This window comes from Pan troglodytes, chromosome 7 (genome assembly GCF_028858775.2).
Source record: "Pan troglodytes isolate AG18354 chromosome 7, NHGRI_mPanTro3-v2.0_pri, whole genome shotgun sequence".
NCBI lineage: Eukaryota > Metazoa > Chordata > Mammalia > Primates > Hominidae > Pan > Pan troglodytes.
In genome coordinates this window covers 36,188,504-36,212,153 of record NC_072405.2, presented here as the reverse complement: position 1 = coordinate 36,212,153, position 23,650 = coordinate 36,188,504, and the positions used below count along the sequence as shown (strand labels likewise).

At 42.1% G+C, this 23,650-nt stretch overlaps 1 protein-coding gene and 1 pseudogene across 1 annotated transcript in view; both read right to left on the bottom strand.

Annotated features, from left to right (window-relative positions):
* The window catches only part of ESCO2 (establishment of sister chromatid cohesion N-acetyltransferase 2), a 90,990-nt gene that overhangs the window by 2,380 nt on the left and 64,960 nt on the right, over positions 1-23,650 (bottom strand). The window lies entirely within an intron of this gene.
* On the bottom strand, positions 21,324-23,306 carry LOC100615346 (transcription initiation factor TFIID subunit 9-like; annotated as a pseudogene).

Sequence of the window (23,650 nt, the reverse complement as noted above, 5' to 3'; positions counted from 1 at the left end):
AAAATTCCCTGAACTGGGAAGCAGAAGATAAGGGCTCTGTCCCTGAATCTGCCACTTAGGAGATGTGCATCCTTGGGCAAGCTGCTAAGCCTCTCTGGGACTCAAATTCCTACCTTTGAATGAGATGGTCTCTCAGTTCCCTCCCAGATCTGGTATTTTATAACCTCGAAACCTATGGAGCCTAAGACAAAATTCACAATTTCTACAGAAAGATGTTACCAGTAAGAACACTCTTGTATCTTAATGCCATGAACAGAACTGTCTGTTCTGCTCAAGTTGATAGACGGGGCTGCCGTCTACATAGTTAGTGGCCTGTCATCTGGGGCCTCCATTGTATTCAGCTTTCTTTCCTCAGCAAGGAGCATAGTACTTGGCACATAGCAGGACCTCAAATGTTGAGTTCATGAGTAAATGAAGAGTCATGTCTTAATGTAGAAATTCTCAAATTTCAGCAAAGCCTAAGAATGCGATTTCCTTGATCCTACTCTTCCATTTACTAATCTATCTATCTCCTCTTTAAAGCCACATCTCAAAAGAGATTATCTGGATCGGGCACTGTGGCTCCGGCCTGTAATCCCAGCACTTTGGGAGGCCGAGACAGGAGCATCACTTGAGCCTGGGCAACATAGCGACGAATATTTTTCGTCTCTACGAAAAATATTTTTAAAATTAGCTGGGCATGGTGGAGTGCACCTGCAGTCCCAGCTACTCAGGAGGCTGAGATGGGAGGATCACTTGAGCCCAGGAGTTTGAGGCTGCAGTGAACTATGATCACGCCACTGCCCTCCAGCATGGGCCATAGAGCAATATCCTGTCTCTAAAAAATAAACTAATTTTTAAAATTAGAAAATAAAAAGAGTTGACCTGCTGACTCCATTTCCTCACTCCCACTCCCTCTTCAGCATGGTCCAATCCATCCCCCCATTTAGGGCCACTGAAACTGTCCTAGGCTTACCAATGGCATCTTCCTTGGTACACCAAACACGTCTTTTGCAGCCTTTATCATATCTGATCAGCATTTAACTCTGTTGTCTGCCTTCTTCTGTTTGTAGAAGAAGCAAAGCCTCGGCTGAGTGCAGCAGCTCATGCCTGTAATCCCAGCACTTTGGGAGGCTGAGGCGGGTGGATCACCTGAGGTCAGGAGTTCAAGACCAGCCTGGCCAACATGGTGAAACCACATCTCTACTAAAAATTAAAAAAATAGCCAGGCATGGTGGTGGGTGCCTCTAATCCCAGCTACTCAGGAGGCTGAGGCAGAAGGATCACTTGAACCCGGGAGGCAGAGGTTGCAGTGAGCAGGGATCATGCCATTGCACTCCAGCCTGGGAGACAAAAGCAAAACTCTATCTCAAAAAAAAAAAAAAAAAAGAAGTAAAGCCTCATCTGTGGCTTTGCTGAAACCACATGTTTAAGGTTTCCCTCTGACCTCTGTTGCTGCCTGTCCTCAGCATCCTTCGCAGGCTCACCTTCCTCTCTGGCCACTGAGTGCTGGAATGCCTCAAAGCTCTGTTCTACCAGCAGTCCTTGGACTATTTCATGCATCTATGTGCCACTGACTTGCAAGTGAGCATCTCCAGATGGGACATCTCTGAACATCCAAGCATGTGTCTCCAAGGGCCTCCATTATCACCCAGATATCACAAAGGCCTCTCAAATGCAATCTGGCCAGCTCACTCATAAGGAAACAACCCAGTGAAAAACTAGGCAAAACATTTGAGAAGACAGTTCAGCAAAGAAGATACACGTATATCAAATAAGTGCATGAAAAGATACTGCACACTGTCAAACCACACCACTGCACACCCGTGAGGAGGGTCAAAATTTCCACACACACACACAAAACCCAAACCTGGCAATACCAATTATGATGCAGGTACATAGCAACTGGAACTCTCATACTCTGCTGGGGGGAATGTGAAATGGCTTAGCCATTTTGGAAAATAGTTGAGCTGTTTTTTATAAAAAGGCCAGGTGAGGTGGCTCACACCTGCAATCCCAGCACTTTGGGAGGCCAAGGCAGAAGGATCACTTGAAGCCAGGGGTTTGAGACCAGCCTGGGCAACAGAGTGAAACCCTACCTCTACAAAAAAATAAGAATAAAAATTAGCCATGCATGGTGGCATGCGCCCAGGACTCCAGCTACTTGGGAGGCTCAGTTGGGTGGATCCTTTGAGCCTAGGAGTTCAAGGCTGCAGTGAGCTATGACTACACCACCGCACTCTAACCTGGGTGAGATGACTGAGACCCTGTCTCTAAAAAAAATAAGATAGTCCTGGCGTGGTAGCTCACACCTGTTAATTCCAGCACTTTGGGAGGCTGAGGCAGGTGAATTACTTGAGGCCAGGAGTTCGAGACCAGCCTGATCAACATGGCAAAACCCATATCTACTGAAAATACCAAAATTAGCCAAGCGTGGTGGCATGCGCCTGTATTCCCAGCTACTCAGGAGGCTGAGACATGAGAATTGCTTTAACCCAGGAGGCAGAGGTTGCAGTGAACTGAGATCGAGCCACTGTACTCCAGCCTGGGTGACAGAGTGAGACTCTGTCTCAAAAAAAAATTAAAAGATTAAAAAATATATAAAGTAAATAAATAATAAATAAATAAGATAAAATATGAAATATAGTTAAACATAAGCTTATATGAGCCAGCACCCCAACTCTAGGCATTTACCCTAGAGGAATGAAAATCTCTGTTCACATAAAAGCCTGTCCATGAAACTTTATAGCAGTGTTATTCATAAATGCCAAAACAAAGGGGTACACCCAAATGACACACTACTGCTTAGGAATGAAAAGAAATGAACTATTGACACATGCAAGAGCACAGATGAATCTCAAATATGCTGTGCTAAGTGAGAGAAGCCAGGCCCCAAGGATTACCCACTGTATGATTCCACATTGGGACGTTCTTGAAAAGGCAAGAGTATAGAGGCCAAGATGATACCAGTGTTGCCAGGTTTTAGGAGTAAGGAGAAGATTTGACTACCAAGGACGACCTGGGGAAGTTTTTGGAAGATGAAATTATCATGTGTCCTAATAGCAGTAGTGATTATGTATGCACAATTGTTCAAAATTCTTAGAAATGTATATTCTCCAAATTAAAAAAAAAAAAATTCTGAGTTCTGGCCGGGCGCAGTGGCTGATGCCTGTAATCCCAGCACTTTGGGAGGCCGAGGCGGGTGGATCACCTGAGGTCAGGAGTTCGAGACCAGCCTGGCCAGCATGGAAAAACCTCGTCTCTACTAAAAATACAAAAATTAGCTGGGCAGGCTCATGCCTGTACTCCTAGCTGTTTGGATCACTGAGGCAAAAGAATTCTTTGCACCTGGGAGGCAGAGGTTACAGTGAGCCAAGATCAGCCACTGTACTCCAGCCCAGGCGACAGAGCAAGAGTCTGCCTCAAAAAAAAAAAAAAAAAAAATCCTGAATTCTACTGTGAGTTAAAAAATTAAAATACAGTAAGTCCCCAGTGAAATCAGGATGTCCCTCCACCCATCCCTACCATCACACTGTGGTCCTCCACCCTCCAGCTCAGCGAACGTTGCACCTCACCCAGCTGGGAGGTGGCAGCTCCCTCTCTCGCCACTCCAGGGAGTGCCTCACTCTTCCCATTCGCAGCTCCCCACCTCACTTAGACTTTCTCAGCCAGCCCTTGATACCAGCTCTCTTGGACTTCTGTACCTTCCTAGCTAGTCTCATCATTTCTACCCTTGCCTACTTTTAGCCAATGTTCCATGTAGCAGCCAGAAAGGACTTTTAAAAACACAAATTAGGTCATTACATTCTTTTGCTGAAAACTTTTCAGCAAATTCCCATTGCTCTCAGGATGAAATTCAGAGTCTTTAGGGCTGGTCTCCTCCTTCTCACTCTGGCCTCACCGGTGCCTCCACTGTGTTCCCCTTCACCCTAGCATGCTGGCCTTCCATTTCCTCAGAAGCATTGAGCATCACACTCCATCCAGCCCCAGAGCCTTCGACCCATTCTTCTTTTGGTCTAGCAGTTCTTCTCTTCTGCCACCCTGCTATGTTGATTAACTACCACTTTTCTGCCAGATTTCAGCTCCAATGTTCCTTCCTTCTTGCAGATTTCTAGCAGTTCCCAGGCTAGGGCAGGTGCCTTTTTTAAAAAATGTTTTCTTATTACCTGGAATTTTTTTTCAGGGCCCTTATAGCAATTTGTAACAAGACTGAAAATGTCCTGTCCACCTAAGACAGTAGTTCTCAAATTGTGGTCTCTAGACTAACAGCATCTGTGTCTCCTGGGAACTTGTTAGATATGCACAATTTCAGACCCCGATCCAGACTTTCTGAATCAGAAACTCTGGGGAGGGGTTCCTGAAGTCTGCATTTCAACAAGCTCTTTAGGTGATTCTGAAACATGCTGAAGGTGAAGAACAACCATCCTAGTATATAACTGATCGTTCTATGTCCATGGTAATGAACAACCACAAGAACTGGGTTTAAACCTGTTTAATCAATCAAGGATAAGTTAATTGGATAACTATGCTTCTTTAAGCCAATTATTTTTAATTAGTGATTAACCATCTACATTGTCATCATCAACAATAAAAATAAACCCTTACATTCATATAGGGTAATCAATTTAAGACAGCTTTACAAGTTACCTGATTTGGTTTGCATATTTGTTCGGTGAGATCATTAAGGCAGTCATTATTATCCCTGTTATGTAATGAAAAAAATGACCCACCGGAGGTTAGGTAAATTGTCTCAAGTCACACAGCTGGTAAATGACAAAATTAAGGTAAAAGATATCCAACCTCTAGTCTAGCACCCTATCTGTTGCACCAAGCTTTCAACATGTGTAAGCAATCATTACTGTAGAAGTCAGCTTCATGGATCTTATAGCAGTGTGCAATAAAAGTAATTTAGAACTGACCTCCTTTTAGCAGAAATGTAAAACCTTTTCACCTCCCATATTAACCCGTTTTGTTATCCCCCACTCCACACTTAGTGATAGTAAAGGATGGCATCATCCATCCCTCTGAGTGTGGAGCCTCCACCCTGCAAATAAGGATGAGCACAGCCTCTCTGTTCTCAGTGTGATGTGCCTGGTGAAGAACCTTCACCTGCCAGTGGGGGCTGGGTGGAAGAAGAGAACATCAGGCCTCTTGGCTGGACTCACCTGGAATTTAGCCCTGGAATTTACAACACACAGCTGATGAAAAATTCTGTGGCCTGCCCCTCCCAGGAACATACCATACCCGAAAGTGGGAGCCGAGGGGAGAGGGAGCCTTGTGTTCTTGGCTTTACCTGCCTAGGCTGGAGTTTCTGCCACAGTCAACCCTGGGTAAGGAAGGAGTTATGGTTCAAATGCCATGGACTCTCAATGTTCTTACCAAATTTTACTCCATTTTCTTGAATAAATGTTTATTTATTTGCTATATACTCTTAGGACAATTTCCAGAGACTTTAAATACTGAGGTTTGAAATACGTTTTTCACCAGTTATGCTGGCTTTGCTGGAGACTGTGGAGCACCTCATGTGGCCATTCTGGAAGTGGAAATGTAAATGTTTGTTGTTTTTAAGCTGCTAAGATTGTGGTAATTTCTTATGCGGCATAGGAAAGTACTGTGTGGGGAACTAGTGCTCTACAAAATTTACTTTAAGAAACACTGATATAAGCTAATTAAGCATTGAAATAAGTTGAGAATTAAATTAATTTGAAATGATCATATTGAATGATTAATGGAAAATATACTGATTGTACTTATTTCAACAGTGAAGTATTTTTAGATATGATTTTGTTTTTGTTTTTTTTAGACGGAGTTTTCGCTCTTGTCGCCCAGGCTGGAGTTCAGTGGCACTATCTTGGCTCACTGCTACCTCCACCTCCCAGGTTCAAGCAATTCTCCTGCCTCAGCCTCCCCAGTAGCTGGGATTACAGGCACGCACCCACCACACCCGGCTAATTTTGAATTTTTAATAGAGACGGGGTTTCACCATGTTGGCCAGGCTGGTCTTGAACTCCTGACCTCAGGTGATCCACCCACCTCGGCCTCCCAAAGTGCTGGCATTACATTCATGAGCCGCCACACCAGGCCCTATGTATTATTTTGCAAGAGCATACTAATCTCATTCAGTGGCCAAAGCACCACCACCACCTAGTGGCAGCATGTATTAATTACAAGCAAATATATTTTGGAAAGTTAAGCCAGGTTAAGTGAGCCAGACTGCACATTTTGGATGAAGCAGAGACTTAATTCCTATTAATATATAAAAATCAAAATAATCAAATACTCATTACCAAAATATTTAATAAACATTCCTTTAAATAGATAGCTATACTAGTATATTTACTCTTTTTATATTTAAGTACTTGTCAAAGAAACTTGGAGAAGTAGAATTGAAAGTAAAAGTACGTACATTGAGTCAGCCAGGTGTGGTGGCTCATGCCTGTAATCTCAACACTTTGGGAGGCTGACAAGGGCAGATAACTTGAGCCCAGGAGTTTAAGATCAGTCCGGGCAACATGGCAAAACCCTGTCTCTACAAAAAAATATGCATATATAAATTATCCAGGCATGGTGGTGTGTGCCTGTAGCCCCAGCTACTTTGGAGGCAGAAGAGGAAGAATTGTTTGAGCCTGGCTGGTCAAGGCTGCAGTGAGCCGTAATCATGCCACTGCACTCCAGCCTAGGTAAGAGAGTGAGACCCTGTCTCAAAAAAAAAAAAAAAAAAAAAGGTACATACGTTGAGGTTGGGTGCAATGGCTCACACCTATAATCCCACCACTTTGGGAGGCCAAGTTGGGAGGATCACTTGAGCCTGGGAGTTTGAGACCAGCCTGGGCAACATAGTGAGACCCCGTCTCTACAAAAAAATTTTAAAAATTAGCTGGGAAAGCTGGGCATGGTGGTGCACACTTGTGGTCCTAGCTACTTGAGAAGCTGAGGTGGGAGGATTGCTTGAGCCCAGGAGTTGAAGGCTGCAGTGAGCTACAGTCGTACCACTGCACTTCAGACTGGGTGACAGAGTGAGAACTTATCTCTGAAAAGAAAAAATTAAAAAACAAAAAAGTATATATATACATTGACATTTAGCCATAAATGAAGATTAAGCACTTTCAAAACATATGAATGGGGAAGTAGGATTGGGTATTAGAAGCCAGATTAACACAACAGTTTTCAGGAATACAGCTACTTTGTAAAATAAAGAATACCTATGTTCAGTATTAACATAATTTAGGATTAAAATCCCAGGATACTTTTCTGTTAGCATAATATATCTCTTAGAAATTCTCTGGTACTTGAAGAGCAGTACAGCTGCTCTGGACTTCATCCAACTTAAGCTAATATCTCTATAATTCTTTATACAGCTAATAAAGTCTCTGGAGTTTTCTCACTGTGATTAAATGCTAGCAAAGACCTTGCCAGAGCCACTTAGCAAAGAACTGCCTTGGTAGGCTTCTAGTAACTGAGTGGCCACAGGCAGTCATAGCAAAGATGAGAATCAAGTTCTGTGGAAAATATGTCACATCTGAAAAGAGTCGGCGCTGATTTCTGGCATTGCAGATTCTGCAGCCAAGGCGTCCCCTGTGCAGTGTTTGCTGAAGGTAAATGGAATGTATCACTGCTGCCTCGTTTTCCAGTTTTAATTTATGCTGCTCCTCTAGAGAACTATAAGAGTTTTTATTTTTTTCCCTTTACAAGAAAAATCAAGTAACTCACTCACCCCACAAATTATCTGGAATATGAAGAATCAGTGATGCAAAGCAAAATGTTTTCCACACAAATACTGTCAATGTCCCCTTTCCCTTTAGAATAGAACATGTTTTGATAAATTATAATTCTGGCAAAGTCTTCTCCTCTGGACTTTAGAGTGGGGAGTAGGAAGTCAGATTCCATCAAGCCAAAAGGAGATCTGGGTTGCTGCTATTCCATGTCTGATATTCACAGACGGATGGGAACGGTCATTTCCTAAGGTTTTCTTCCGTTTGAGAAGGCCCACAGGCCTCAGCAGTCAGCACGTTCAGGGCTGGATCAGCTGTGAGGGTTTCTGTTGCAGCTGACACCTGACTGTTAACTTCACCTGGGAACCAGAGCTCTGGGTGTAGTTTTGGCAACTAGTCAGTCCATAGCAAGGTTAATAACCAAGAACGGAGTCAGAAAGCCCAGATCAGCCAGACACCTGCTGAATCTACAGCTCTTCATGGGAGCATAGCCTTGGGATCTCAGACCTAAGTGACAAAGTGATTGCCAGGGAATATGCAAGGCGAAGTCAGAAGTGAAAAGAAATGTGTCTTGGAACAGCTTATCCCAGCATCTCCTGGTCTGACCCATCTTGTCACAAGCAAGGCCAAGAGAGGGTAACCCTCTTGATACACTCTCTCTTTACATTTCAAAAATATTTACTATGGACTAACAAAACCTATAAGTATACCAGGAATACAAAGATAAATGAGAGACTTTCAAAGCTAAAAATTGTAGATTGGACATAAATACCTTCTTTCACTCCCTCCTAAGACCTTAGTAAAACAAGAATAAAACAATTTTGTCTCTTATGGACATAAACCTACAACAATGGGCTATCAGAAGCAGAGACAAAAGTAAACTTTTTTTTTTCTTTTTAGAGACCAGGTCTAGTTCTGTTGCCCAGGCTGGAGTGCAGTGGTGCGATCATAGCTCACTGCCAACTCAACCTCCCAGACTCAAGCAATCCTCCCACCTCAGCCTCCTGAGTAGCTGGGACTACAGGCATGTACCACCAGTCCTGGCTAATTTTTTAATTTTTTGTAGAGAAGGAGTCTTGTTATGTTACTCAGGCTGCTTTCAAAATTCTGGGCTCAACTGAGTTTCTCACCTCAGCCTCCCAAAGGGCTGGGATCACAGGCCTGAGCCACCGTGCCCGGCCCAACAGCCTTTTTGAAACTGGAAAGCTGATGCACAGCAGTGAACGACTTAGCAGACAAGAGAAGGCTGAGTGTTAAGCAGGAAGCAGGAAGGCCACAGGATTCCCAAAAAGCTTAGAACTCAGTGGCAGGAGCTACTTTTGGAAGTGGAGGTGAACGTGTGGTTAAAACTAGGTAATTGGTTAAAAATCAATTTAAAAAACAGGCCTAGAAACAGTGACCACACCTCAAGTAATGATTATCCCTAGCACTCAGATTATGATCTTGGAATACCATTTTCTGCTTTCAAAAGAAAGACATGAGGGCTTCTTGAAGAAATGGCTGATACCAAGTCTGCAGTGAAAAATGCACATGATGAGCCTGGAACATGTTGTCATATGAGTTAAAAAAGGAAGCTATGAAAAACTATGAAGGCCATGTGAACAAGATCAGGGGCCAGCTTGGAAAGGTTCCCATGGCCAAACACATTACAGCGAATGTCAGTGAGGATGAGAGTTGCAATGAATTAAAATCCATCAAATCTATTGAAATCCATGTATTCAAAATGATGCCATTTTTAAAACCTAAGTGATCTCCTTTGGAGGATGATTTGGAACTAATTCATTATTTTGAAAACTAGTAAATACAAGGAAAAAAATTGAAGCATTAGCTAAGTGTGGTGGCACGTGCCTGTAGTTCCAGCTACTCCAGAGACTGAGGCACGAGAATTGCTTGAACCCAGGAGATGGAGGCTGCAGTGAGCCAGGATCATGCCACTGCACTCTAGCCTGAGCGACAGTGAGACCCTGTCTCAACAACAACAACAAAAGTATATAAATGGCATAACTGTGTCACAAAATAGTAGTGGAAAGGAAATGAATCAAAAAAGAACTGACAGAATTAAAGTATCATTTTGTAGCCTTCAATAAATTAATGGATCTAATAAATTTAAGCATCAATAACTACTAATTTAAAAAGGCAGACAACCAGACATTCTGTACACCTTGATAATAAAAAGTGTACTATCATCTATTGTTTAATTCATGAATCCAGGTGGAATATATATATATCTCTAAAGTGTTCACTGTATATTCTTTCAACTTTTCTAATTTTTTAAATTAAAAAATGTTTAATTTACTCTTTATATTATTATGTCAATACTATTCACAGGTGAACTATGTAGTGAATATAATTATTTTTCATTTCTTGTACATTTACTCACCATTGAGTTAATAGTCATCAATTTTTTTGTTTTGTTTTCTGCACGCTTACTTAATTCAACCCAAAACGCTTTACCATTATCTAAATCTTCATTCAAGCATTCAGATACATCAAGTACCTTATCTATTTCATCTCCTATGATTATATACTGATTTTTTAGTTTTAGGTATTGTCTATTGAAACTTCCCATTAAGGAAGAGAAGGTGTTATTACTTTCCTCCATCACCCTAATATACATATGCACCCTTCCAGAACTCCATTTTCCAAATATTTTTAGTTAGGAAAATAGCAATGACCAAGAGTAGGGGCAATGCTCAGAACCAAACAGGCCTGCCCTAACAAAGCATCACTCCAAGCCTAATAGTATGATCTCTGGCCAAATGAGATTAAATTATAAATCACTAATTCTAAGATACTGAAAAAATGCCCTCAAATATTTGGAAATTAAAAATTATATTTATGTTCTAGCAAACCTACTCTGAGTATGTATCCAAAGGAATTAAAGTCAATGAAGCGATATCTGCACTCTGATGTTGATTGCAGCATTATTCATAATAGCCAAGATATGGAATCAACCTAAGGGTCCACTGATGAATGAATGGATAAAGAAAAGGTGGTAATATATACACAATTGAATACTATTCAGCCATAGAAAAGAAGGAAATCCTGTCATTTGCAACAAGATAGATGAACGTGGAAGATGTTATGCTAAGTGAAATGAGCCAGGTGAAAAAAGACAAATACTGCATGATGTCACTTATATGTTCAAGCTAAAAAAGTTGAACTCCTAGAAGTAGAGAGTAGAATGATGGTTATGAGAGGCTGAGAGGGTGGGGGTGGGAGAGAAGGAAAGCGAAGTAGTTGGCCAAAAGGTATAAAGTTTCAGTTAGACAAGAGAAATACATTTTGAGATCTATTGCACAGCAGGGTGACTGTAGTCAATATTAATGTATTGTACCCTCTAAAAGAGTAAACTTCAGATATTTTGCCACAAAAAATGATAAGTAAATGAGGTGCTGCCTATGTTTATTAATTTATTCCATGTTGTATAATACATATATCAAAATATCACTTTGTATCCCATACATGTATACAATTATGACAATTAAACCTATTAATTTTAAAATTATATTTATAAGTAACTCTGCATCAAAAAATCACAAGAGAAATTAGAAAATAGTTTGAACTAAAATATAATAAAAATGCAATATGCCAAAATTTGTAAAGCCACTAAAGCAATACTTCAAAGGAATCTATAGCTTTAAATGCTCATATTATAAAAGAAAAGAGGTTTAAATCAATTATCCAAATCTCCACTTTAAGAAGCTGGTGACAGAGGGAGGGGAAGCAAATTAAATCCAAAACAAATAGAAGGAAGAAAATAACAAGGATAAAACTATGTTTCGTCACAGATGACATAGTTGTCTATGTAGAAAATCTGTAAAAATCTTAAAAAAAAAAAAAAAGGCCAGGCGCGGTGGCTCACGCCTGTAATCCCAGCACTTTGGAAGGCCGAGGCGGGTGGGTCACCTGAGGCTGGGAGTTCGAGACCAACCCGACCAACATGGAGAAAGTCTGTCTCTACTAAAAATACAAAATTAGCTGGGCATGGTGGTGGGTGCCTGTAATCCCAGCTACTCAGGAGGCTGAGGCAGGAGAATTGCTTGAACCCGGAAGGTGGTGGTTGCGGTGAGCTGAGATAGTGCCACTGCACTCCAGCCTGGGCAAAAAGAGTGAAACTCCGTCTCAAAAAAAAAAAAAAAACCAACCAAACTCCTGGAACCAAGAAGGAATTATAGCAAGATTTCAAGATACAAGGTTAATATACAAAAATCAATTGCTTTCCTATATACCAGCAATGAACAAGTGGAATTTGAAGTTAAAAACACAGTATCATTTACATTAGCACTCTCCCAAATGAAATAAATTCTGTATAAGTCTAAAAAATATATACAAGATCTATATGGGGAAAACTACAACACACATGAAATAAAGAACTACATAAATGGAGAGATATTCCATGTTCATGGAAAGGAAGACTCAATATTGCCAAGATGTCAGTTCTTCCCAACTTCATAAATTCAGTACAATCTCAATCACAATTTTAGCAAGTTATGTTGTAGATCTCAACAAACTTATTCTAAAATTTACATGGAGAGGCAAAAGACCAGAATAGTCAACATAATAGACTGAAAAGACAAAGTTGGAAGACTGACAATACCTAACTTTTTTTTTTTTTTTTGAGACAGAGTCTCACTCTGTCACCCAGGCTGGAGTGCAGTGGCGCAATTTTGGCTCACTGCAACCACCACCTCCCAGGTTCAAGCAATTCTCCTGCCTCAGCCTCCTGAGTGGCTGGAACTACAGGCACGTGCCACCACACCCGGCTAATTTTTATATTTTTAGTAGCGAGCCATGTTGGCTAGGCTGGTCTCGAACTCCTGACTTCAGATGATCTGCCTGCCTTGGCCTCCCAAAGTGCTGGGATTACAGGAGTGAGCCAGCATGCCTGGCCAACACCACCTAACTTCAATATTTACTATAAAGCTACAATAATCAAGACAGTGTGATATTGGTGAAATAATAGACAAATTGATCAACGGAACAAAATAGCCCAGATGTAGAACCACACAGATATAGTCAACTGATTTTTTCCAAAGGAGCAAAGGTGATACAATGGAGCAAGGACAGTCTTTTCAGTAAGTGGTGCTGGAATAACTGGACACTCATATGCAAAAAAATATGAATCTAGACACAGGCCTTACACCCTTCCCAAAAATTATCTCAAAATGGATCACAAACCTAAATGTAAGATGTAAAACTAAAACTCTTCTAGAAGATAACACAGGAGAAAACTTAGATGACCTTGGGTATAACATTAACCTTTTAGATCCTTGATACTTACCCGAAAGAGTTGAAAACTTATGACAACACACAAACCTACACATGAACGTTTATACCAGCTTCATTCATTCATAACTACCAAAACTTGAAAGCAACTAAGATGTCCTTCAGTAGGTGAATGTTACATCCAGACAATGGAATATTATCCAGCGCTAAAAAGAAATTAGTTATTGAGCCTTGAAAAGACATGGAAGAAACTTAAATATATAGCACTAAGTGAAAAAGGCTAAAAAAGGGTACATACTATATGACTGCAACTATATGACACTCTGGAAAAGGGAAAACTATGGAGACCGTAAAAAGGTCAGTAGTTGCCAGGGGTTACTGGGGAGAGAGAGATGAATAGGTAGAGCACAGAGGATATTTAGGGCAGTGAAACTACTCTGCGTGATATCATAATGTTGAATACATGCTATTATACATTTATCCAAATGCACAGAATGTACAACACCAAGAGTGAACCCTAAGGTAAACTATAGACTTTGGGTAATATTAATATATCAGTGTAGGTTTATCAGTTATAACAAATGCACCACTCTGGTGGGGGATGTTGATAATGGGGAAGGCTGTGCATGTGGAGGGCAGAAAGTATATAGAAATACCATCTTTTCTGCTCAATTTTGCTATAAAGTTAAAACTGCCCTAAGAAAATAAAGTGTTAGAAACTAACCATTAAAAATGTTAAATTGGATTTCATTAAAATTAAATCTTTTAGTGCAGTGGCCCAGCACTTTGGGAGGGCAAGGCAGGCAGATCAACTGACGTCAGGAGTTCAAGACCAGCCTAGCCAACATGGCAAAACCCCATCTCTACTAAAAACGTAAAAATTAGCCAGGGATGGTGGTGCATGCCTGTAATCTCGGCTACTCAGGAGGCTGAGGCAAAAGAATTGCATGAACCCTGGAGGCGGAGGATGGAGTGAGCTGAGATCATGCCACTGCACTCCAGACTCCAGCCTAGGTGACAGAGCAAGACTCTATCTCAAAAAAAAAAAAAAAAAAAAAGTCTTCTGTTGGTCAAAAGATGTCAAGAAAATCAAAAGGCAAGCTACAGACTGGGAGAAATATTTTCAATCACATGCAAAGGAGTTGTGTACACAGTCATGTATTGTGTGTATACTTATCAATTATACACATAAAATCTATGCGTTTCATTGCATGTGAATTTTGACTCAATACAAATTAAATATATTACATTTTTCAAAATAGATTTTTTTTTTTTTTTGACGGAGTCTTGCTCTTGTTACCCAGGCTGTAGTGCAGTGTTGTGATCTCGGCTCACTGCAACCGCCTCCCAGTTCTAGCGATTCTCCTGCCTCAGCCTCCTGAGTAGCTGGGACTACAGGTGTGTGCCGCTATGCACACACACTAATTTTTTGTATTTTTAGTAGAGACAGGGTTTCACCATGTTAGCCAGGATGATCTCGATCTCCTGACCTCATGATCCGCCCGCCTCAGCCTCCCAAAGTGCTGGGATTACAGGTGTGAGCCACCGCACCTGGCCCCAAATAGGATTTTTTTTAAAGGAACTTATAGCAGGTGCAAAAGGATATGCCTTGAGTCTAGATCCAACCTGGAATTTTCAACTATATTCTATTATTCTCTTAGAGTTTTAGCCTAACCACAATGTGAACTCAGAGGCATGGTATAGCTTGGTAAATACTCTTCCTAGCTTCCTTTCTTTTTGGTTCTCTGCCTGTTCCTGCCACAGAGGAGCAATATCTAGGAAAGCACTTTTGGCCTTTCTCTTTGTCCATATTGCAGTACTCTTCTTGAGGGACCAAACTTTTGTTTTGGCAAGAGGCTTCTAATGACTTCACAAACTCTGCTATTGATTCTACCCCATAAATGCTGGGGTAGAATTGGTTTTGTTCTTTACAGTCCACTTCGACTGGCCAGTGTCATCCTTCTTGATCTATCACCGGGATTACCACAATTTCCCATTACCTCCTCCCTCCAATAATCGCAGGGAGATTTCTCCATCTAACATGATTCTGATCACGTCACTGTCCTGCTTTATATCCTTCTGTGACTCCCTAAGACCTACAAAACAAAGTTCAAATTTCTACACCAGAAAAGGCCATGGTCTGGCCTCTTCCTATTTCCCCAGTTACTTTTCCTTGCCTTATTATTGTTTTCCTTGAGACAGGAACTTTCTCTGCAACCCAGGCTGGAGTGCAGTGGCGTGGTCACAGCTCACTGCAGCCTCAACCTCATCAGCCCAAGTGATCCTCCTACCTCAGCTTCCTGAGGAGTAGCTGAGACTAAAGGTGTGTGCCCCCATGCCCACCTAATTTCTTAAATATTTTTATAGAGATGGGGTCTCCCCATGTTGCCCAAGCTGATCTTGAACTTCTGAGCTCAAGTGATCCTCCCATTTCAGCCTCTCAAAGGGCTGAGATTACAGCAGTGAGCCACCGCACCCAGCCTTCCTTGCTCTTTACTGTTCAAAGATTATGCATCTTTTGTCATGCCTCTACCCATCCTATCCTCTTGCCTGGTGAGCCCTGCCCTGCCCTTGTGCCCATGAATCAGGATCATCATGCAAACTTGTCATACTTCAAGACCCAAGTCAATGAAATCTTGCAGGACACCCCCAGCACAGTCAGGCTCACTATCATCCATTATCTCTTTGACACATTGTATTGCATCTATTTGCTAAGTAGTCTGAATGCTCCCTGAAAGCAGGTTTTTTTTAGTCTTTTCATTTTTTTAAATATCCAGCACTTAGCTCAGGTTCATTTTTTCAAGAGATAAATAAGAGAATGAGGGAGGGAATTGAATGAGTTTTCCCACTTTTGGAGTTTTCTTGAGCAATCCATAAAATGCAATCTCTCCTCCCACACACAGGGAAGAGACTCATTAAAGTCTTCCTAGTTCAGGCTTATAATTTAAAAATACAAACATATGTCTCATTCACCATAGCAGCCATCTAATGAGCTATATGCCTAGCTTGGGACTGTTCTTTGATTGAGGGCTGCTAAATTTATGCTGAGAATATTAATAGGTGCATGAAGGGGCATAGGTATTAGGGCCTTAGGAGGCCCTTCCCTTCTGATATCCACCTACCCCTTTGTTGTGCCTGAGGAACAGGTTTCTTTTGGTTTGCTTTTTTGTTTTTCACAGGGTCTCATTCTATTACCCAAGCTGGAGTGCAATGGCACAATCACAGCTCACGATAGCCTCAAACTCCCTGGCTCAAACAGTCCTCCCACCTCAGCCTCCCAAGCAGCCAGCGCTACAGGCATACGTCATCATGCCTGGATATTTTTTTTTTTTTTTTTGGTAGAGATGGGGTCTCACCATGTTGCCCAGGCTGATCTTGAACTCCTGGCCTCAAGTGATCCTCCTGCCTTGGCCTCCCAAGGCTCTGGGACTGCAGGCATGAGTCACCATGCTCAGCTAATTTTTTTCTAATTTTTTTTTTTTTCTGGAGAGACAGGGTCTAGCTATGTTGCCCAGGCTCATCTCTAATTCCTGGCCTCAAGCAATCCTCCCACCTCATCCTCCCAAACTGCTGGGATTACAGTCATGAGCCATTCTGCCTGGCCAATTATTTTTTTTAATTAAAAAACAAACAAACAAACTGAGTATGTCATGTTGCTGAAAAAGCTCTGGGCTTGTTCTCATGCCGCATCTTCATGGGTTCTAAAGTGACCAACTTCTCCATTTAACTATCTTCCTTGAGGAAAGGGTCTGAACCAATGATTTTCAGATGTCCTGAGAACATCCGGCTTATTTTTCTTCACCCAGTATGTTTATGCTGCTGTTGCCTTAGTGGCAGGATAATTTCAAACAACATCCAGTGTGCAGGAGGATTTCCATTCCCTCTAAGTTCCTGGCCACCCTATACATTCTAGATGGGTACTTAGTACTTAAAATATAAACCACCAAAAATTATTTCCTATTAATCACTGTATTGATTCACCCTAACATGTTGAGAATCAAGACAGTTTTTTTTTTCTGATGGAGTTAAAAAGCAAAGAATATTGTGGAACAAAAACAATGACTGGGTGCTGAGATTGTGGCCAGATGTCAGGGCTGGCCCGGAAATCTTACACAATCACAGAGGATGGAAAACTCATCTTCCTTAGGCATTAAGTAGGCGTCTTCCCTTAGGGAGGGTTTGAGTTCCCTGCCACATCTTCCCAGTTCACTGGGCCACAATGGAGACAGGAACTCATCAATTACAGGCGACTCAGATCCCAGCACATTTTCCAAAGCACTTCTTGTTTTTCAAGCCCCGTATTCCCAGAACCAGCTAATTTCACTTCTTATTGGGAGGTAGGAAAGGTCAGAAAACTGCAAATGGAAACTTTTAGCCATTGAGGATGAACAAAGCTGGTGGAGACCAGCCCTCCCAAGGTGGATGTGCAAAGGGTTCCTCCCCGCAAACCCCCACCCACCTTGCTCCACAGCTGCAGCTGCACGTCTCCCAGATGCCAGGGTCTGGACTCAGAGCTCCTCATCCCTTGGAATGACCTGGGTGATAGGAGCATCTGTTATACTATCTGTAGGTGACTTTTGCTGGGCTGCTGAATGAGAGCTTGTCACCAGAACGACCAAGCCATGATCAGAAGCCTAGAACTTTCACCCCTACCCCTCATTCTCCAGGGAGGAGGGAGGGTCTAGCGATTGGGTTAATAATCAATCATGCCGTTGTGATGAAGCCTCCATTAACATCCCTAAAAGATGGAGTTCAGGGAGATTCCAGGTTGGTGAATGCATCCACGTGCCAGGAGGCTAGTGCACTCTAACTCTATGGGGACCTGTGCTGGGGACCCTTCTAGACCTTGCCCTATGCTGTACCTTTTCATCTGGCTGAAATATCCTCAGTAATAAATTGACAATAGTAAGTAAACTGTCTTCCTGGGTTCTGGGAGCTGCTCTAGCAAACTATTGAACCCAAGGAGGGGTTCATGGGAAGCTCCAATTTGTAGCCAAATCAGACAGAAGTTGTGGGTGTCCTGGGGACTTACTACTTGTGATTGGCATCTGAATTGGGGGCTGGTGTTGTGGGACAGAGCCCTTAACCTGTGAGGTCTGTGCTAACTCTGGTCTATGTCAGAACTGAATTGAATTGTACGACACCCAGCTGGTGTGGGAAAAGTGGTTGGCATGGGAAAAAGTGTGCACATCTGGTCACAGAAGTGTTGAGTGTGAGTATAGAGAAAAACTGTTTTTCTACTATACACCTGCCCATTGCCAGGCAGGAGACTGGGACTGGGGGTGTTGGGTTCATGTTAGATTCAAGGACACCCATCATAGCTGTGATCCACGGATTGGGAGACCACCACTGCCACTGCAGGTGTCTTTCAATACCCACAAAGTAAGTGACTAGACACAAGAATGTGGTTGCTGAAACCCTAAAAAAAAACCCCAAACCCCCAAACCCCCCCGCCCCCCCTGCCACCCCCCACCGAGCTGTGCTTGCCAGGGGAAACAGGCAAAGGGGCAGGAAAGGGATTCCATCTCATTTCTGCCTTCCAGGTTGCACGAAGTGCATCTCATTGAGAAGATCATAACGGAACCCTTTCGCTGTGTCCCTATGTGGGTGACAGACCTTCCCGGGCTCACTTTCCATCACATTTTTTTTTCTTCTCCCTTTGCTTTTTTTTAAATTTAAATTTTTAACTTTTTAGGGGTACACAGTAGGTGTATATATTTATGGAGTACATGTCCCTTTGCTTTTAAAAAGCTCTTCCCCTGTGGACTTAACACTACAGAAAAGTACCCAAAACAGAATGTCCAGCACAATGATTTATCAAAGCAAACCCTTGTGTAGCATCACTCAGGTGGGGAGCTAGAATGTTAGCACCCCAGGAGCCCCTCTCATTCTTCTCCTGATCCTTCCTACTTTCTTCCTCCAAAGTGATCATGAACCTGATTTTGATGGTGGTCACTTTGGTGGTGTTACCTTGTAATGTTTTTGTCAGTTAAGCATGAACTCCTAAATACTATGGCTTTGTTTTGCCTGTTTTGAGATTTATATGAATAGCATTATGCAATAGTGTATTCTTTTGCATGTAGCTTCTTTGCTGAACATTTTGAGGTTGATCCAAGTCTGTTGCTCGATGGCCTCATCTGAAGACCTAATGGCTTTGGGACACCTGAGAAGCACCCTAGGGATGTGTCAAGTTGATTGGTTGGATATACAGATGTAACAAGATAAAACCTTAACATTTTGATATTTTTCCTCTTCTTTCCTAAAAGTTCCCACCTAACCAATTGAAGTGGTGTCATTGTCTGGGGTAAATACCCGAGGTTCCTCATTTTACACAAGGAAATCGAATATGTGGACACACAAGAAGTGGCTTTAGGGGCAGAGATTTAATAGGCAAAAGAAAGAGAAAGGAGAACTGCTCTCTCTCCTGCAAGAGACAGGGGCGCCCTAGTGGGACTTCTGTCCCGTGGTGGAGTGCACAGGGTTTTAAAGACAGGCTTGAGGAGGCAGTGTCTGATTTACATTGGGCCCAAGATTGGTTGGACCAGGTGGGACGTTTACATAGCTGGCCAGCCACCCTAATCTTTTATTATGCAAATGGGGTTTCTACTTGGCCAGTGAATGTTGCCTGCTCCTTACTGTGCACATGGTTGACAGGGAAAGGGATAGATGGAACCACCATGTTGGACATGCCTAGCCCCAGGCAGCCTTTTCCTACTGGCACAGCTGCCAGCATTCATCCAGGCAAGCTTCCAGTTTGCTTGTCTATGTCCGCAGCTCGATTTTACAGGCTGCTTTTTGTTAGAAAAGAAGATGATTTGGGGGCTGCTTTTCATGAAAAGGAAAACCTTACTGAGGACTTCCTTACCCTCACTATCTGCCTAATTTCTTCTTAACTCCTATATCACAATTGGCAGCATTTATCTAGCTTCGAAGAGAATTAAAATGCAATAGCAGTAAAAAAGAGAGAAAAAAAGTTAATTTTCTTTTTCATTTTCAAACTAGGCCCGTGAAAATCAAAAGGTGAGGTCCTGCATGGACCAGAAGTTAGAGTTTATGCCATAAAAAGATGACAGTGCCGATGTTTCTTTGGGCTCAGGCAGCCAAGAGTCAGAATTGTGGGCTCTTTTGCTAAACCAAGGAAACCAGGCCATTTATACACTGAAATAAATAATGATCTAGGTTGCAAGCTATTTTCCATGACAACTGACTAGTATGCAAGATTTTGAGTTCATGGTTGCATTTCACAAATGATAACACCGCACTTGTGAAGTTCAGGTGTTTCTGTGGCTAATCTCTGGAGGCAGTTTTATGATTACAAGATGGGGAACAGGATGGTTATGGGTAAGGCTTTACACCAGTGCCTTCTCTCTCATGCATGCTTTTGGCCTCATCTTATACCTGCATCGATAACCTCATCTCCCTGGAGTTTCTTTTCACTAGCAATGGTTAATTATGAAGCTTTCAGGCTCTGGCTTTAGGCAGGATTTTATTAGCCAGTAAGAGTAGAAAATAGGCTTGTAAAAATGTAGGACTTCATAAAAAGTATAGAACACTATAGATCTTTAAAGAAAAGGTGGTGAGGTCTATAATATAATGCCTGCAGAAGAAAATTAGAATGAGAGTTGAGAGAGAGAGGTGAGACACTGTGCTTCTATGCTTGAAAGAGGGTGACCAAAAATGGAAAGGCCCCAGAGGTGGAGGGGTGTGCGTGTGTGTGCACACATGTGTAATGTGGAAGAGATTTTAAGCACATTTGTTAAAGAGGAAGTCTAAGGGCAACATGGTTTCGAATTGCGGCTCTACCAATTGTTAAATCCTGTGACTTTAGGCAAATTACTTAACATTTCTGTGCCTCAGTTTCCTCATTTAAAAAATGGAGTTTATAATCATAGTAACCTACATCATAGTTATGAAGATTAAATGAGCTAATACATGAAACAAGACCTGACATACAATAAATACTAAATAAGTGTTTGCTATTATTGTTATTGTTTGATTTGGAAGAAAAATGACTATTAAAGGGGGTGAAGGTAAAGACTTAGGAGAGGAGGAGTGATTTGGTTAAGTTTCCTTAGCCCCCATCCCCTGCCTCCTCCTGAGATGGGCTAAGGAAGCTTAGGGATGCTGAAAGATTGGACTTTGAAGGGTAGAAGTAGGTGCTCTATAAATGTGTTTTTTTTTAATTGATGAAGGACAACTTTATTATTTTACACTTAAAAGCTGATGAAAAACCATTACTTATACTATTAAAGAAAATCTAATATTTCAATTGAAAATAGAGTATACTCATGAAATATTATTTAAGTTTTCTAAAACACAACTTGAAAGCATCCAGCATGCATGATTAATTTCAGTACAGTGAATTCAAGGTCAAGTATACATGTTACATACATCAAAGCTAGATTACAAATTATCGTCCTCATCATCATCATTATCATCTTCTTCATGTTTTTTTTTCCATTGGCAGTAGTTTGTGATGACACCATATTAGTGTAATAAGAATGCCTCTGGACCATTCGTGATGGATTAACCAGAACATTCTGAATTGCTGATGTTACAGGAATTCATGCTTCACAGGGCAATGTGAAGCAGACATCTACACTGTAAACCTTTGCCTTGTGAGGGACATTTGAGTCCTTAATTTAGTTGCCACAAACATGGTTTGGGGGGTGGTGTGCCTAGTGTGTGAACACCTGGTCGGCTAGTAACTGAACCAACATTTAATCTGGGTGAGACAGAAATAATGCAGGGTGTTCACAGGAGAATAAAAACTCCACACAGCAGTTTCCCATGAGTAGGGGTTATGGGCTGATGAACCCCTGAAAAACAGGGTGTGGACCAAGCTGGCTAAGACCAACTAGACCCAAAGTGGCGCTGGATTTGACCTAGGACCTCATTATATGCTCATTAACACACTAAATCACACCCACCAGCGCAATGACAGTTCTGGGAACACCCATATTTGGTGTAAAAACTAGTGGCACCACAGTTCCAAGAAATCTCCATCTTTTTCCAAGAATTGTCATAAATATTCCACCCCTTGGTTAAAGAAACCCATACAGAGAGAAACCACACACCCCACTGTGTGACTCTCTTGAGTATGCCCGCAATCCCCTTTCTTAAGTGTGTACTTTTTCCCTTTGCAACAAATCTCCATACTTTCACTATTTTCCAACTCATCCTTGAATCCATTCTCAAGACAGTGTCAAGAGTCTGGACACCTGCGGGGGTCCAGGACCCACCGGCATTTGAGGACCTCCCCTGGCCCACTGATATCATGGGGACTGTTATTCTTCCCTCAGACGTAGATGCCTTTTTCTGTAAAGACTTAAGCCTGTACGTATGAGACAGGAGTTTGGCAGGACTGATTTCACAAGATAGAGGTCACAAAGACCCCCACTGATAAAACAGATGCAGTAAAGAGGGTGGCCCAAACCCACCAAAACCAAGAGGGCACCCCATAGGGGGCCACTCAGCGTTCCCTTTCCTGGTACACCAGGGTTGGAAAAACCACTCCAGGCAAAGAACCCGGATCAAGATTGAGACTGAAATCCACTAGTGGATGACCTCTGGTCATCCTCACTGCTCATTATAGGCTAATTATAATGATTTAGCTGCCGAAAGACACTCCCCCTGAGTGCCATGACGGTTTACAAATGCTATGGCAACCCGGGGAAGTTATTACCCTACATGGTCTAAAAGGAGGAGGAACCCTCAGTTCCAGAAAATCCCCAGGGCCTTCTTGTAAAACTCATGAATAATCCATCCTCTATTTAGCATATGATCAAGAAATAACGGTAAAAATAGCCAATCTGCAGCCCTCCAGGCTGCTCTGCCTGTGGAGTAGCCACTCTTATTCCTTTACTTTCTTAATAAACTTGCTCTCATTTTACTCTATGGGGCTGCTCTCGAATTCCTTCCTGCTCCAAGCCAGGTGGCCTCTGTGGCTGTACCCTAGTTTTGGGGTTTTCCCTGCAACATATAGTTTGGAGCTGTTAAGCAATATCTATTGGGTGGCATTCTAGGACTTGAATACGGCTTGATCAAAGGCGAAGGGGTTTGATTTCTTTGCCTTGCAATATCTAATAAAAATCTCTTGGGGCGGAGAGGTAAAAAAAAAAACTGGTCGGCGCACACTGGATTGCAATTGCACACCAGTAGCTTTCTTAGCATGGCTTGAGTAAATTTTTGCATCATCTAGAACTGTGGTCACATAGGGGAAGGCAAACTCCAACATGTGATTTATACGTCTTGGCTCATATTCTTTGATCCCCACGACCCTCAGGACCTGCGCCATCCTCGGGGGATGCCTCAGGGCACATCTTCCTGGGGAGAAGCGCTGATCAGACTTGCGGGGCTTTATCACCTACATTAATGGATTCCAGTCCCGATCTTGATGCAAGTTCTTTGCTTAGTGTGGTTTTTCTAACCCTTGGTGTACCTCGAAACAGAAATGAGCGGCCCCACAAGCGGTACCCCCTGCCCTGAGCTCTGGGCCCCTGGTCTGCCCCACGGCCCATCCCCTCCTGGGGAGCAGATGTTCCTAAATAATCGTTGAATAAATTAAAGAATGTTGAATTGAATGTGGCAATTACATGAGTTAGCAACATTTCTAAATATCTTTTTTTTTTCCCTCGGCTAAAGATGATTGTTCCTTAAGCTACGCATTTGTCTTTACAGTGTTTCAAGGCCTCATAAACCTATAATAAAATTGACGTCATAATCACGAC